The sequence below is a fragment of the Brienomyrus brachyistius genome, unplaced genomic scaffold, assembly GCF_023856365.1.
Source record: "Brienomyrus brachyistius isolate T26 unplaced genomic scaffold, BBRACH_0.4 scaffold376, whole genome shotgun sequence".
Classification (NCBI taxonomy): Eukaryota; Metazoa; Chordata; class Actinopteri; order Osteoglossiformes; family Mormyridae; genus Brienomyrus; species Brienomyrus brachyistius.
Genome location: NW_026042651.1, coordinates 89,615 through 101,697, shown reverse-complemented (window position 1 = coordinate 101,697; position 12,083 = coordinate 89,615).

Sequence of the window (12,083 nt, the reverse complement as noted above, 5' to 3'; positions counted from 1 at the left end):
GGGTGTAGTATTGTAAGCTTCTCTGCTGGAGGAAGTGTGTGAAGCAAATTGTGCAAAAAAAATATTAAAGCAACACCAGGGAGGTTTACATCTAGATCCTTAAAATGATCGACCTGCAATTCCACCTTGAAAATCCAATTACCATATAAAGGATACAAGATGTAAAGATGACAAATGACATGGCACACATTTGTTGTTTAGACTGTTGTGTCAGGTTAATTGAAAGCTGAAGGATCTTAGTGTTTACTAGTCTAAGTAACAGAATGTCTAAACACTGTGCTTGCCTTTATGGGTTTTTAAGCAGAACATATAGGTATAGAAACATATTAACATTACGTTTCACGATTCACTGACTGGAGAATAGGAGAATATACACATCAATATTACTACTTAAGTTAACTAACCCTAATCCCAACCCCTATTGGCACGGAGCCCGCCAGGGTTCAGGTGAGATATAAATCTGTAATCTGTATCAATGGTTTTGCTATCCATACCCACCCTATTAATGTTAGCTTCCCAGGGTTTCTTGTTAGACAAGCTCTGTGTCTCTCTATACCCCCATTTACTGCACGACTGATTGTCCATTTATAAAGAATCAAATAGGGTGAAGATGGTTTTAGTTTACAATTACTCTGGAAGGTGACCAGATTAAAAAAAACTAAATACCATGCCTACGTGTATGTAATCTCCATCACAGTCCCCATTTTCCCCATAATCCTCGTTTTGATAGTGCCAATTTGTGTAATGTGAGTTTTTTTTTTTTTTAAAAAACTGTTATAGAAGAACATACTGGATGCCACATGTGTACAATTACCCCTTTCTAATTAGGGGGGTCCGTTGTGTCAGCTACAGCCTTTACTAACATACACATAAGTATACAGTCTTACAGCACTTTTGTTTTCCTTTTGTATTTAATGGTTTTCCATTTAGGGGGCAGCATGGTGGTGCAGTGGTTAGCACTGTTGCCTCACACCTCTAGGGCCCGGGTTCGAGTCTCCACCTGGGTCACATGTGTGTGGAGTTTGCATGTTCTACCCATGTCATCGTGGGGTTTCCTCCGGGTACTCTGGTTTCCCCCACAGTCCAAAAACATGCTGAGGCTAATTGGAGTTGCTAAATTGCCCATAGGAGTGTATGCGTGAGTGAATAGTGTGTGAGTGTGCCCTGCGATGGGCTGGCCCGCCATCCTGGGTTGTTCCCTGTCTCGTGCCCATTGCTTCCGGGATAGGCTCCAGACCCCCCGCGATCCAGTAGGATAAGCGGTTTGGAAAGGCTGCCTAACGCCCTTAATTTGTTTGCAATTTCGCCAGGTAGGCTACCTTCTTTAAACTGCGTTTTGCTAGACTACACATTTCGAGATGTTTTATTGTAGTCTTGGTAAATATATATATATAGTTTAGCCTAACCCAGCCACTTAAGGGAGCAAGCCAGCTCAGGTAGGTGCCAGTCCCAAGCCCGGATTAATGGAGAGGGTTGGCGTCAAGAAATAAAGAGAAATAAAGACAACTAATACTCCTAGTTTGCGAGATCTGACTGCAATGGCAGCACTGCTACAAGGGTGTGGATAAATCTATACAAATATCACCTGCATGCACATTACTTCTTTTACAATAACCAACTCCTGATCCATACTGTTAGTCGTGAAAAAAAAAACTATCGTGTACATAGAGGCCCTGTGTAAAAAGATAACTGCCAAGGAAAAGATCAAAAACATTTATTTCAAGGATACAAAGTTTTTATGGTCATGTACAGTGTACAGTGCAATTCTTATTTGATTAACTTGAATGTCTCCACAGACTAGACGATTAAACAAATAAAGCAGCGCAACATTACAATAACTAATAACAAATAAACAAAGCTCACGAGTACTATTACAGTATTTATATCATTTATTTAAACTTAATTTTACCAGGTAAATTAACTACAAAGCAGTTACCACTGCTTTACCTGCTTCTCGGGAGAAATAGCAGATATACGTCATGTATGTGACTAAATTCTTAAGCCAATAAGGGCAAAGTTGTGTCGTAATGGAGGCGGATCCAGTTTGTGCAGCCGGTTAAAGACACTACGGGCATGTAAATGGAGAACGAAATTATAGTTATACCGAATCTCCTACACACAATACCAAGGTTACCAACTTTGGTCAGCTGACCGGAGTGAGACGTTCAATTCCCGTAAGATTTCTTTGCGCCAGCCTGAGAGTCTGAAAACACGTCACACCAGATGCATGAGAGATGGAAACCTGGGATATTCAGTCGAATCAGATCAAATATGATGCTAAGTTAGTACTAAGTTAAAATATGTTCCGGACTTGTAACATGCACCCATGATTTGGAACAGTCAGCAGGCTGTCTCTGGCCACGCCCCCTACACTCGGTCCGGCCCCTGGCTTTTCCTGAATTCTGATTCCTTTAGATAAACATTGACTTCATTGATATTGTTATTGATTTATCGACAGACCATCATACGTTTTAGACGTTATAATAACAACACTCTATTGATCCCCAAAGAGAGAAATTCTCTCCTTGCCTGCCCCCTCTTACTGTCCATGATACACAAGCACATATGTAGAAAAACGTCAGCTTGGAAGCCAAGGCTGGACTTAACCTACTCCTTAGGGTTCAACTGGAAACTGCCCCATGGCCGAGCGGTCTAAAGCCTCCTGCGCAGCGAAAATGGCCTTTCAAAGTAAGGGGTATTCTGTTCTCCGAAGTAAGGCGTGGGTTCGAATCCAACTTCCGACAAAAGTTCTTCAATCGCTACAGCAGAATTTGAGCCACTGATCGGCTTTAATTGCTTTGTTTTATTTTTGCGTTTCAGGCAAAACTACATAACACTTAAGAGGTGCAGGATGATCTGTCTTGCTCTCGCGAGGTTTTTGTACGACGTGACATGGTGACATAATGCAGCGGACGATAAAAATCTAACCACAATGCATTGCGTCAGGACCAGAATGTATTGCTTTAAGCCAGCGCTGTATGTGGGTACATGAAGTGGAAAGCACCCAATAACAAACATAACATTTAAAAAAAATCTACAAACTAGTGGGAATATAAAATAAAATAAATGTGTCTGGGCAAATTGGTAAGTTAAATTAAATCGTTTTAAGCAGTGTTAAGCAGTGTGTGGTTTTAAACACGAGTAGCATGTACCGTGTTGACGGCGCATGAACGTATCTTGGCAGCACATGTAAAACTTAGATTTGCAAGCGGGATGTGAAACAGCATTTAGGTGTTTAAAACAGCAATAGAGTGCGTGTTTGTTCACGCAGTTACAATGTTTAGTTGTTATTTCTGTGGAACATCAGTGCAAACCCTTAGGGAACATGTTTTACATGTCAAACTTCACCGTCATGAACCACGATGCGTGTTCAAGTGTGGCGCTACAGATTGCCACAATACGTTTCGTTCATATGGGGAATTTAAGGCTCATTTTTACCGTAAACATAACACAGATTCATATATTGATACTACAAATGCCCTTACGGTGTTTACGTGTAATATGTCTATGTGCCAGCGCCAATGTCGCGATGTCAGATCACTAACAGCTCACTTAAAGGAACATATAGCCGAAGGACGTGTTGTGACATGTCCGGTGACAGGATGCGACCATACGTTCACTGTGAGATCGTCGTTTACAGCCTACATGTCCAGGAAACACAGACAATGTTCTGTGGACAGTATAAGAGATCTTAATAAGGAGACAGTTTCTCAGTTTCTTGAAACTGAACCGTTAGTTACAGGCCCTACAGAGAGATTTAGTGAGACTGATGAAGGTGAAGTCCATCTTACAGAAAATTTCAGTGACCTTTTTCTTAGAAATATTTCTCTTTTCTACTTGAAATTACATGGGCAGTTTCTTCTGCCAGCATCAACTATACAAAATATTATTGAAGAGATGCTAAGCATACATGAACTAGGACAGACATATACTTTGAATAAATTAAGTGCATTCCTGAAAAGTGACTTAACTGAATTAACAGATGAGGTTATTGGTAGTATATGTGATGTTGTGAAGGAATCTGACCTTTTCACCATTAGTCATGAAGGACCAATGAGAACCAATTTTTCAAGAACTAGGGCTTTTAAACAGATGTTTAGATACACAGAACCTGTAAAGTTGTACTTAGGAAGGGATGAAACAAGGTCACAGAGGTTTGCCTACTATGTTCCATTGAAAGACACTTTGAGACATTTACTGGAGTCAGACTTATGGCAGAATTGTGCTGCACAGGGTACATACGTACCATACACTGATGTGCTTTGTGATGTCAGTGATGGTCAGGTATATAAAAACAATGAGTTCTTTTCTCAAAACCCATCATGTCTAAAACTAATTCTATATCAAGATTCTTTTGAGGCGGTGAACCCATTAGGTTCAGCAAAAAGCAGCACAAAGTAGTAGCTGTATATTTGTCTCTGGCTAATTTACCACCTCATCAAGTACAGACCACATGTCACTTGTAATGCTGTGTCAGGAAAAAGACTTCAAACACTTTGGCCATGACAAAGTTTTCTCAAGGCTCATTGCAGACTTAAAAGACCTGGAAGACAATGGAATAACGGTGGCAGAGGAAAAAGTTAAAGGGACTGTTTTGTGCATTGCAGGGGACAATTTGGGGTCTCATAATATCGGTGGATTTACAGAAAATTTTAGTTTTTCTGAATATTTCTGCAGGTATTGCCGGACAACCCGAACAGATTTTCAAACAGATCCAAATGCATTTTACAGTCTGAGGAACAACAAAACGTTGAAGGTATAATATCTGAGTTTTAATTCATTGAATTACTTCGATGTTTGTATGCCTGGCCTGCCACCTTGTTTAGGCCATGACATTTTTGAGGGTATCCTTTCCTATGATTTAGCCCTTTACCTGAAGTACTTCATCAAGCAAAAAAAGTGGTTCACTTATTCAATTCTGAATAGACGCATTAAGAAATTTAAGTACAGTGGCTCTGATGTGTTGAGTAAGCCATGTGCAGTAAACTCCAATGGAGTAAAGCTTTATGGTCAGGCTGTTCAGAACTGGAATTTTCTAAGACTTCTTCCTGTGATCATGTGTGACAAGGTGAAAGAGCCCACAGATGATGATTGGCAGTTGACCCTTCAGCTAAAAGACATTGTGGAGCTGATTTGTGCACAGAAAATTTTATTGCCAGAGGTTGCATACCTTGACGTTCTTATCCAAGAATATCTTGCTTGTAGATTTTCTTTCTTTCCAGGACATAGGTTAAAGCCTAAGCATCACTACTTGCGACACTACCCTGCACTGATTTTAAAGTTTGGTCCTTTGATCAGGTTGTGGACAATGCGATTTGAAAGTAAATAAGGCACCATGGCAACAACAGTCAGAACAGCATCCAGTTCACAGCTAGTTTTAAAAATTGCTTTAACGCAGAGTGATTACAGGAAATAGGTGTACTGCTTAATATTAATTAAATTATTAAAATGTGCTAATAATAGACATATTTGTCAGTCAGACATTGTGCTTTTTAAAGAGCAGAAGGGATACATTAAATTACGATTATATTGTCCTTACTGTATATATTTTTACATTTTTCCCCTCAATGATTGTCAAGTGATCACAATTCTTACTGTGCTTTACCCCTCACTTGATAGAGATGTACCAAAACTGAACATATAACTGGATTTCACTCAGAATAACCAGGCCTTCTTTTTGGACTCTTTATCCCTTTTTATTTTATCTTCGCTTTCCTCAAGCCAGGCATTTACAGGTGAAAAACCTTAAACCACAAAACACCAACTTTCACCAATCTATCTTATGAGCAAACACAAAATTTTACTTTAAATGCATATATATATATATATATATATATATATATATATATATATATATATATATATATATATATATATATATATATATATACATACACACAAAATATACAATGAATGACCAATCTCAGCTTCAAATTTCCACACAATTATACATAACTTGTTCTGAATAAAATTCCTCCAAACATCAAAGTTTAAGATCAAACCACTGGGGAAACACATAAATGAGTTACTCAACGCAATAAATTGCAATGAAAAGCTAACCAATTAGACAATCGAACAATAGGTTTAACACTTCTGCCCATATGAATTATTAAAAGGAAAGTTCACCCTTAATACTTTTTTTTTTTCTTTTTAGCAATTTAATATTTAACTTTTAGATAAACTAAAAATAGAACCCCCCCTTTTAAACCGCATTAATGCAAACATCTGAATCAATAAAACAGCATTCCACATATTGTCATTAAGACACTTACAGCACACCATTTATTCCTAATACAGTCAAATACCACAACTCATATAATGTTACAAGCCAGCACCAGCGCCTCAATGCCTCATTAGCGCACCCCATTAAGAAATAAACCCCACTCGCAACAGGTAGTGCTTGCTACAAATAACATTTGCAACAAAGTCCAACACGCATGGTTCATGGTCTTACCGGCTGTCCGTTCAGAGTCTACTTTTCAGTACACAATCGCAGCACAGTTCCAGAAGCACTTGGTGTAGATTTGACCCTTTGCTTGTCGCGCTACCAATGCGTTTTGCCGACTTTATCCAAAATAAAGAGCAGGTGCGTCCGTTAATGCCTTCCCCTCAGGTGCACACAGGTGAGTAAACTTTGGTTCCGCATGACCACTTGCGTGAACGACGTAACCACTTGCTGGAATGACGTTCATCGCAACAATGATATAAATATTTTCCCCCCTGACATATAATCAGTGTAAGCACACAAACACATTGGCCGGTTATCCTATTCATTCAGTTCCACGGACAGTGACCTGTGTTACTGTGCTGTGACATCTGGTTCCTTCATTGGCTCTGTATATTTCTATAAATGACTAAATGGCTCTGTTGTAGAAATTTCCAGCCAGAGACTTGGTTCCTATATAACGAGAAGATTTTATTTTTACTCGGACTGAGAAGCTACAGAAAATCATCTCTGCATGTGATCTCCCCTTTACTGCTCAAGCAGAGCACACGCACATCAGCAAGTGTCAAGGCAGCAAGTGCATACAAACAACTTCTCAGGGCCTTCAGGAAGAGTCAGACTGCGGTGTCATTCAGAGATACCATTGTCTAAGACTTGCACTAAAACATTCTATGCACTTGGGCATATTTAAACAAAGTAGTATGGTACCTATGTCAGAATCCATCCCTGCCTTGTCCTGTTCACATGTCACTGGCCATCCTATTCTCTCCTCTGTCTTGTACCCCTTAGCCCATAGTGTGTTTGCCTGCTCATCGGGCCACCATGTGGCTTAACGGGCCAAGTGGTTGGCCACCGTGCCTGACTCCCCTTTTGATTGTGGGTTTTGAGGATATCAGTGGGTCTGTGTTTTCATGATTGTCCCCCAGGCCACCATGCAGCTCAGCCCTTGATTCCAACTACAGTAGCAATCAGGTGGTTCTCGGTCTACTAGGACTGTATAACAGGATTCTTCACCCATTCTATCTTTACTCCTTCAGCCGCATACATGAGTCAGACCTATAGGTTATTCAAATTCCGTCCTGCCAAATTTACTGGACAGGAAGTGGACACTGCAAATGAATGTGTGAATACGCCAATACCTACATCTTTACAAGTTACATTAAGGGGTTTGGTACAGTAAATGGCTGTGAGGTGGGATTTCTTCTTGATGTCTGTTTGTAGCCCGTCCACCAGCAGCTGCTGCTGTATTTATCACACCAAGCAGGGAAAGTATATTGCTAAATTTTCCTTAGTTCAATTACGCTTGATTAAGCTAATTAAGCCGGCTATGTTATTTACATTCAGAAGGATGCCGCCATATTGGGTTATACACAGATGCCACGATAGCTCACACTCACATTCCCTCTTCATTATTTTTCTAAACACACTCTATCCTGCCTTGTCACCTGCAACAAGATCTCACTCCCTGTAGCAATAAAAGTCTTTCTTATGATTGAGCAGATTTCTGCTTCTCTCCTAACCATGGGCATCCAAAGTAAGATGAAGCAAAATGTTAGGAAATTTGATAACACATGGTTACTCTTTTGGTAACAGTGACTTTGGTTTTATTTTGATAGATGTAAACTACATAATATGGTCTTAACCTTGTTTTCTGTCCTAAAAGCAAACTTTTATGTTACAGGAGAAAAGTGCACAGCTGCTTGGATCAACCCCAGCTAATCAGCGCATATGGGAATCTTTTCAAAATACCATGTGAGTCTTATGCAATTTACCCAATTAATATAAGCTCTTTAGATGACGCTTAAATAATCAATTCCCATCAACTTAGTGTCAAAACACAAACTCAGTGGCAAAAAAGTGAAGGGCAACAGACTAAGTTGTGAAAATGAAATCTGCATGTGATGAAAGGGCATGTGACTGTATCGCGATGATTATAATCATCAGATCAAACGGACCACGGAGTTGGCGGTATGGTCACACTGCTGGTCCCATGTCAGTAGGGTATAGCACACCCCTGGGCCCGGATACTACTAGGATGTCACTGGTGTACCACTGTGCCGTCAGAGTGTGGTGTGTCACTCCACAGCATTGGCAGGATTGCTCCTCTCCCTGCAGCGCCACCATACGCACATGACGGTCATCTGTGGTACTGCAGAACTGAGATGTATCGCTGAACATGGTAGGACGCCAGTCGTCATCAGTCCATCAGTCCATGCCTCCCAGTGACTACACCACTCCAAACGCAACCGTTTCTGTGCTATTGTGAACGGCAGCCTATGCATGGGACGGTGAACCCGTAGTCCAGCTGATGCCAGTCATCGCGACACGATGATATAGGGTGTTGTAGAGAGTCCAGTAGCTGTGTCCATATATCAGGCGCAGGTGTCATGGGGATCTGTGATGCTTGGAGCACAATCCGACGATCCTTCCTTGGCGTGGTCTGTCTTGGATGACCAGAAACTTCACGACGTGTGTGGATGCCTCACGTGCCCATTGGTTTCAATATCAGGCCACTGTGATATCCGCATGGCCCACATGCAATTGCAGCACATGACCACCTGGCTTCATGTAAACCCGCAATGCAACCCTATCAAACTCCGTCAAGTGCCGTTAACACTGTCTAATGTGACTACGAGGCATCCTGTGTCTGGTGATTAAACATGCCAACTCCTTGCAATTTGAATCATTTACATATCCATCACTGGTCTGCACATGTACCAGATTACATCTTTAATCGGATAGTTACTTCTGGGTTCTCAACTTTTTTTTTCATAATACCCCTTAAGTGTATATGCCCTTCACTGATGAGAAATTCATCAACATCTAAGTCCTACATTCATGTACAATGCATATTAAATGAATATTTTGTCACTATTAGTTTTGATGTATCATTCTTTGAATGCACTCAATTGAATCATGGACAGTGGTTCCACATGGAAAAAAATGAATATTCCGAAAAGGAAAAATCCTTCTTCGGTTGATACATTCACTTTGTGTTCTGAGAATTTTTCCCTTGAGTGCCTTGTACAGTATGTCTAGTGTGTTTTTGGTGTGAATGTGGCCATAATCATACAAGGAAAAAACCACTGACTTGTAGTGAACATGTAAAACCGCAACATGCAGTGTCATACGTAACTGAAATAAGAAATGCTGGATTGCCTGAGTTGCATGCGTGCATGTTTTTTAATATGGGCAACATGGTTCCCTGAGATGCCTCAGTGTTGCTCACCGCCATCTCTAACACACAACCTCACAAACCATCTTAAAACTACTGAAAGAAATAATTGGCTACACTGCAGCTCCACTGTTTTGTTTGGCACCCCTGCATGTCCTGCATTGTGTGGGGAAAAAAGCTGAAGGCTGAGGAATGTTACATAACACAGCTAGAATGTAAAAACTCTCTCTGGTGTAATTCACTGCGTAAAACCAATGGTCCTAAGTGTGGTGTCTTCTTCATAACACTCCCTGATGTTTGTGTCCGTGACCATGAGATAGGGTGGCTGCTTTTCTTCCTTGCTTTCCTTGTATTCCTACGTTTCCTCCCCAGCCTTGGTTGGTAGGTCAGGCAGCATCACCTTGTTTTAATAGACCCAGGTGCAATTTATCTTGAAATTAGACTCAAGTGCAGAAAATGTTCTATCAGAAGTCTTTGACAATCTCTGAATTACACAGAAATCTGACTTCTTCTGAAGCTGTGAAATTGTTCATCTGTATTTGCTGCATTGGTACTTGTTGATGTGCGTGTGCCCTGCTTAAGGAGTAAAGGGGAGATGACATGCAGAGCTAGTTTTCTGTAGTTTATTTTCTTTGTCTGAATAATAATATTCTCTTCATATAGGAACCCAGTCTCTGGCTGGAAATTTCTACAATAGAGCCATTTAGTTATTTCTAGAAAAATATTTAGAGCCAATGACCTGATGTCATAGTAACACAGGTCACTGTCCGTGGTGCTGAATTCTCTACTTGATGGGCTGGTGCTGAATGAATAGGCCAGGTGTCTGTGTGCTTCCACTGACTGGCACCCAGACATATAATGACTTTTAACAATGAAGGGGGAAAAGTCCAGACAGGAAATTAGTCAACAGTAATTAGTAATCAAATATAGTTCTCATTTATCATTATGTAAATTTCAAAAACCTTTTCTGACTATTAATCTGCACGTTGCAATAATTTAATATTAACTAACTTGCTGTAACGTAAAGTGAAAAACAAGTTTTAAAACTAGCTGTGAAATTTTTGATGCTGTTGACCTGAATGTTGTTGCCAGAGCCTTAGGATACGTCTCTACACATAAGTGAGGGGATGGATGCACTATTCTATGGAGGCTTCTGAAGAGAATTATTATCCCAAATTTAAATTGAGAGAGATGATTAATTCCTTTTTAATGCAGTCTGCCTTAAGAGCCCCTGTTCTGCCGTTGATCTTTTGCATGGATGCTATCATGTATTAGTTTACTCTATGAAATTTAGTTTGAATTTTGATCACATGTCAAACTAAAGCATTTTGGACTGGATTCCTGAGTTCTTTTTAACGCTGTTAAGTTACATTTTTATTTCAGCATAATTACAAGTTCCCGCAGGGAAGAAATAAGTCAGTTACTTAATAAATGACTATAAAGTAGTTGCTGCAGTATATATTCCATAAATTTACTGAACTGGAGTTTTATGCATCCTTACAAAGTAATAACTGTATGTGTTCTTTAAGTATGAAAGAGTTTAGGACATTGTCACCTGCAGTGGACGGCCACGTGTCCCCATAATTATAACTTTAGATTATATTTCTGCATGACTGAGTATTCACTGAGTACCTGGTAGTGTTGGATGATATTTACGTCTCATATTTACCATTTATGTCAGTCTTCAAAGTGTGTGGATTATTAAGGTTGGTCTTGGTTGTTTTCTTCCCTGGAGAAACAGAAGTTTAATGCCATGATGCCACAGCAGCTCGCCGTTCCTGTCAGTACGGTGGAGGTAAGAGTTTGAAACATTCATCAGCCTGTCAGCTACGCATCTCGCCTGGACATGGGACTCAGCTTTTATTCTTCCATAATACCGCTTAAGTACCTCACTCTACTCAATCTCAGTACTGTTTAAGGGTAAATAACTTTTGTCACTGACTGCCAGAGATTATGGCAATTAAATGGAAAATATGAAGCAGACATATGAAATACAGTGGGCTGTTTGCAGTAAGTTGGGCTTAGGGTTAGTAATGGGGCTTTTTCCACTGACTTCTGCTTCTGTGCCCTTTCTTCACACTGCTGTTCAACTGTCCTCTTTATAGGAGGGAGGAGCAGCGCAAATGCAGCCGACAGATATAAAGCCATGTGCTGGCAGCAGACGCTTCGCACCCCTTAATAGCATATCTGTTGCTGGTAAGACTGTCTGTGCTGCCGGTCATCTCAGTAACCAGGTGAAACTCCCCAGGCAAGATCAGGACAATGTTGTGTTGAGTTTCAGTGAGTTTCCTGTGTGTAAAGCCAGTTTTGGGGTCAATGTGGAGCCTGGTCCAGTCATGAGCTGGGGAGACGTGACCAAGGCTGCACTGTTACTCTTGTGTGTCTTTTCATTCAAAACTCTTTTTTTTTTTATTTCCCCATAGTGTCCATCATCTTGAGCAGCACCGGCTGTCATTTAGCACA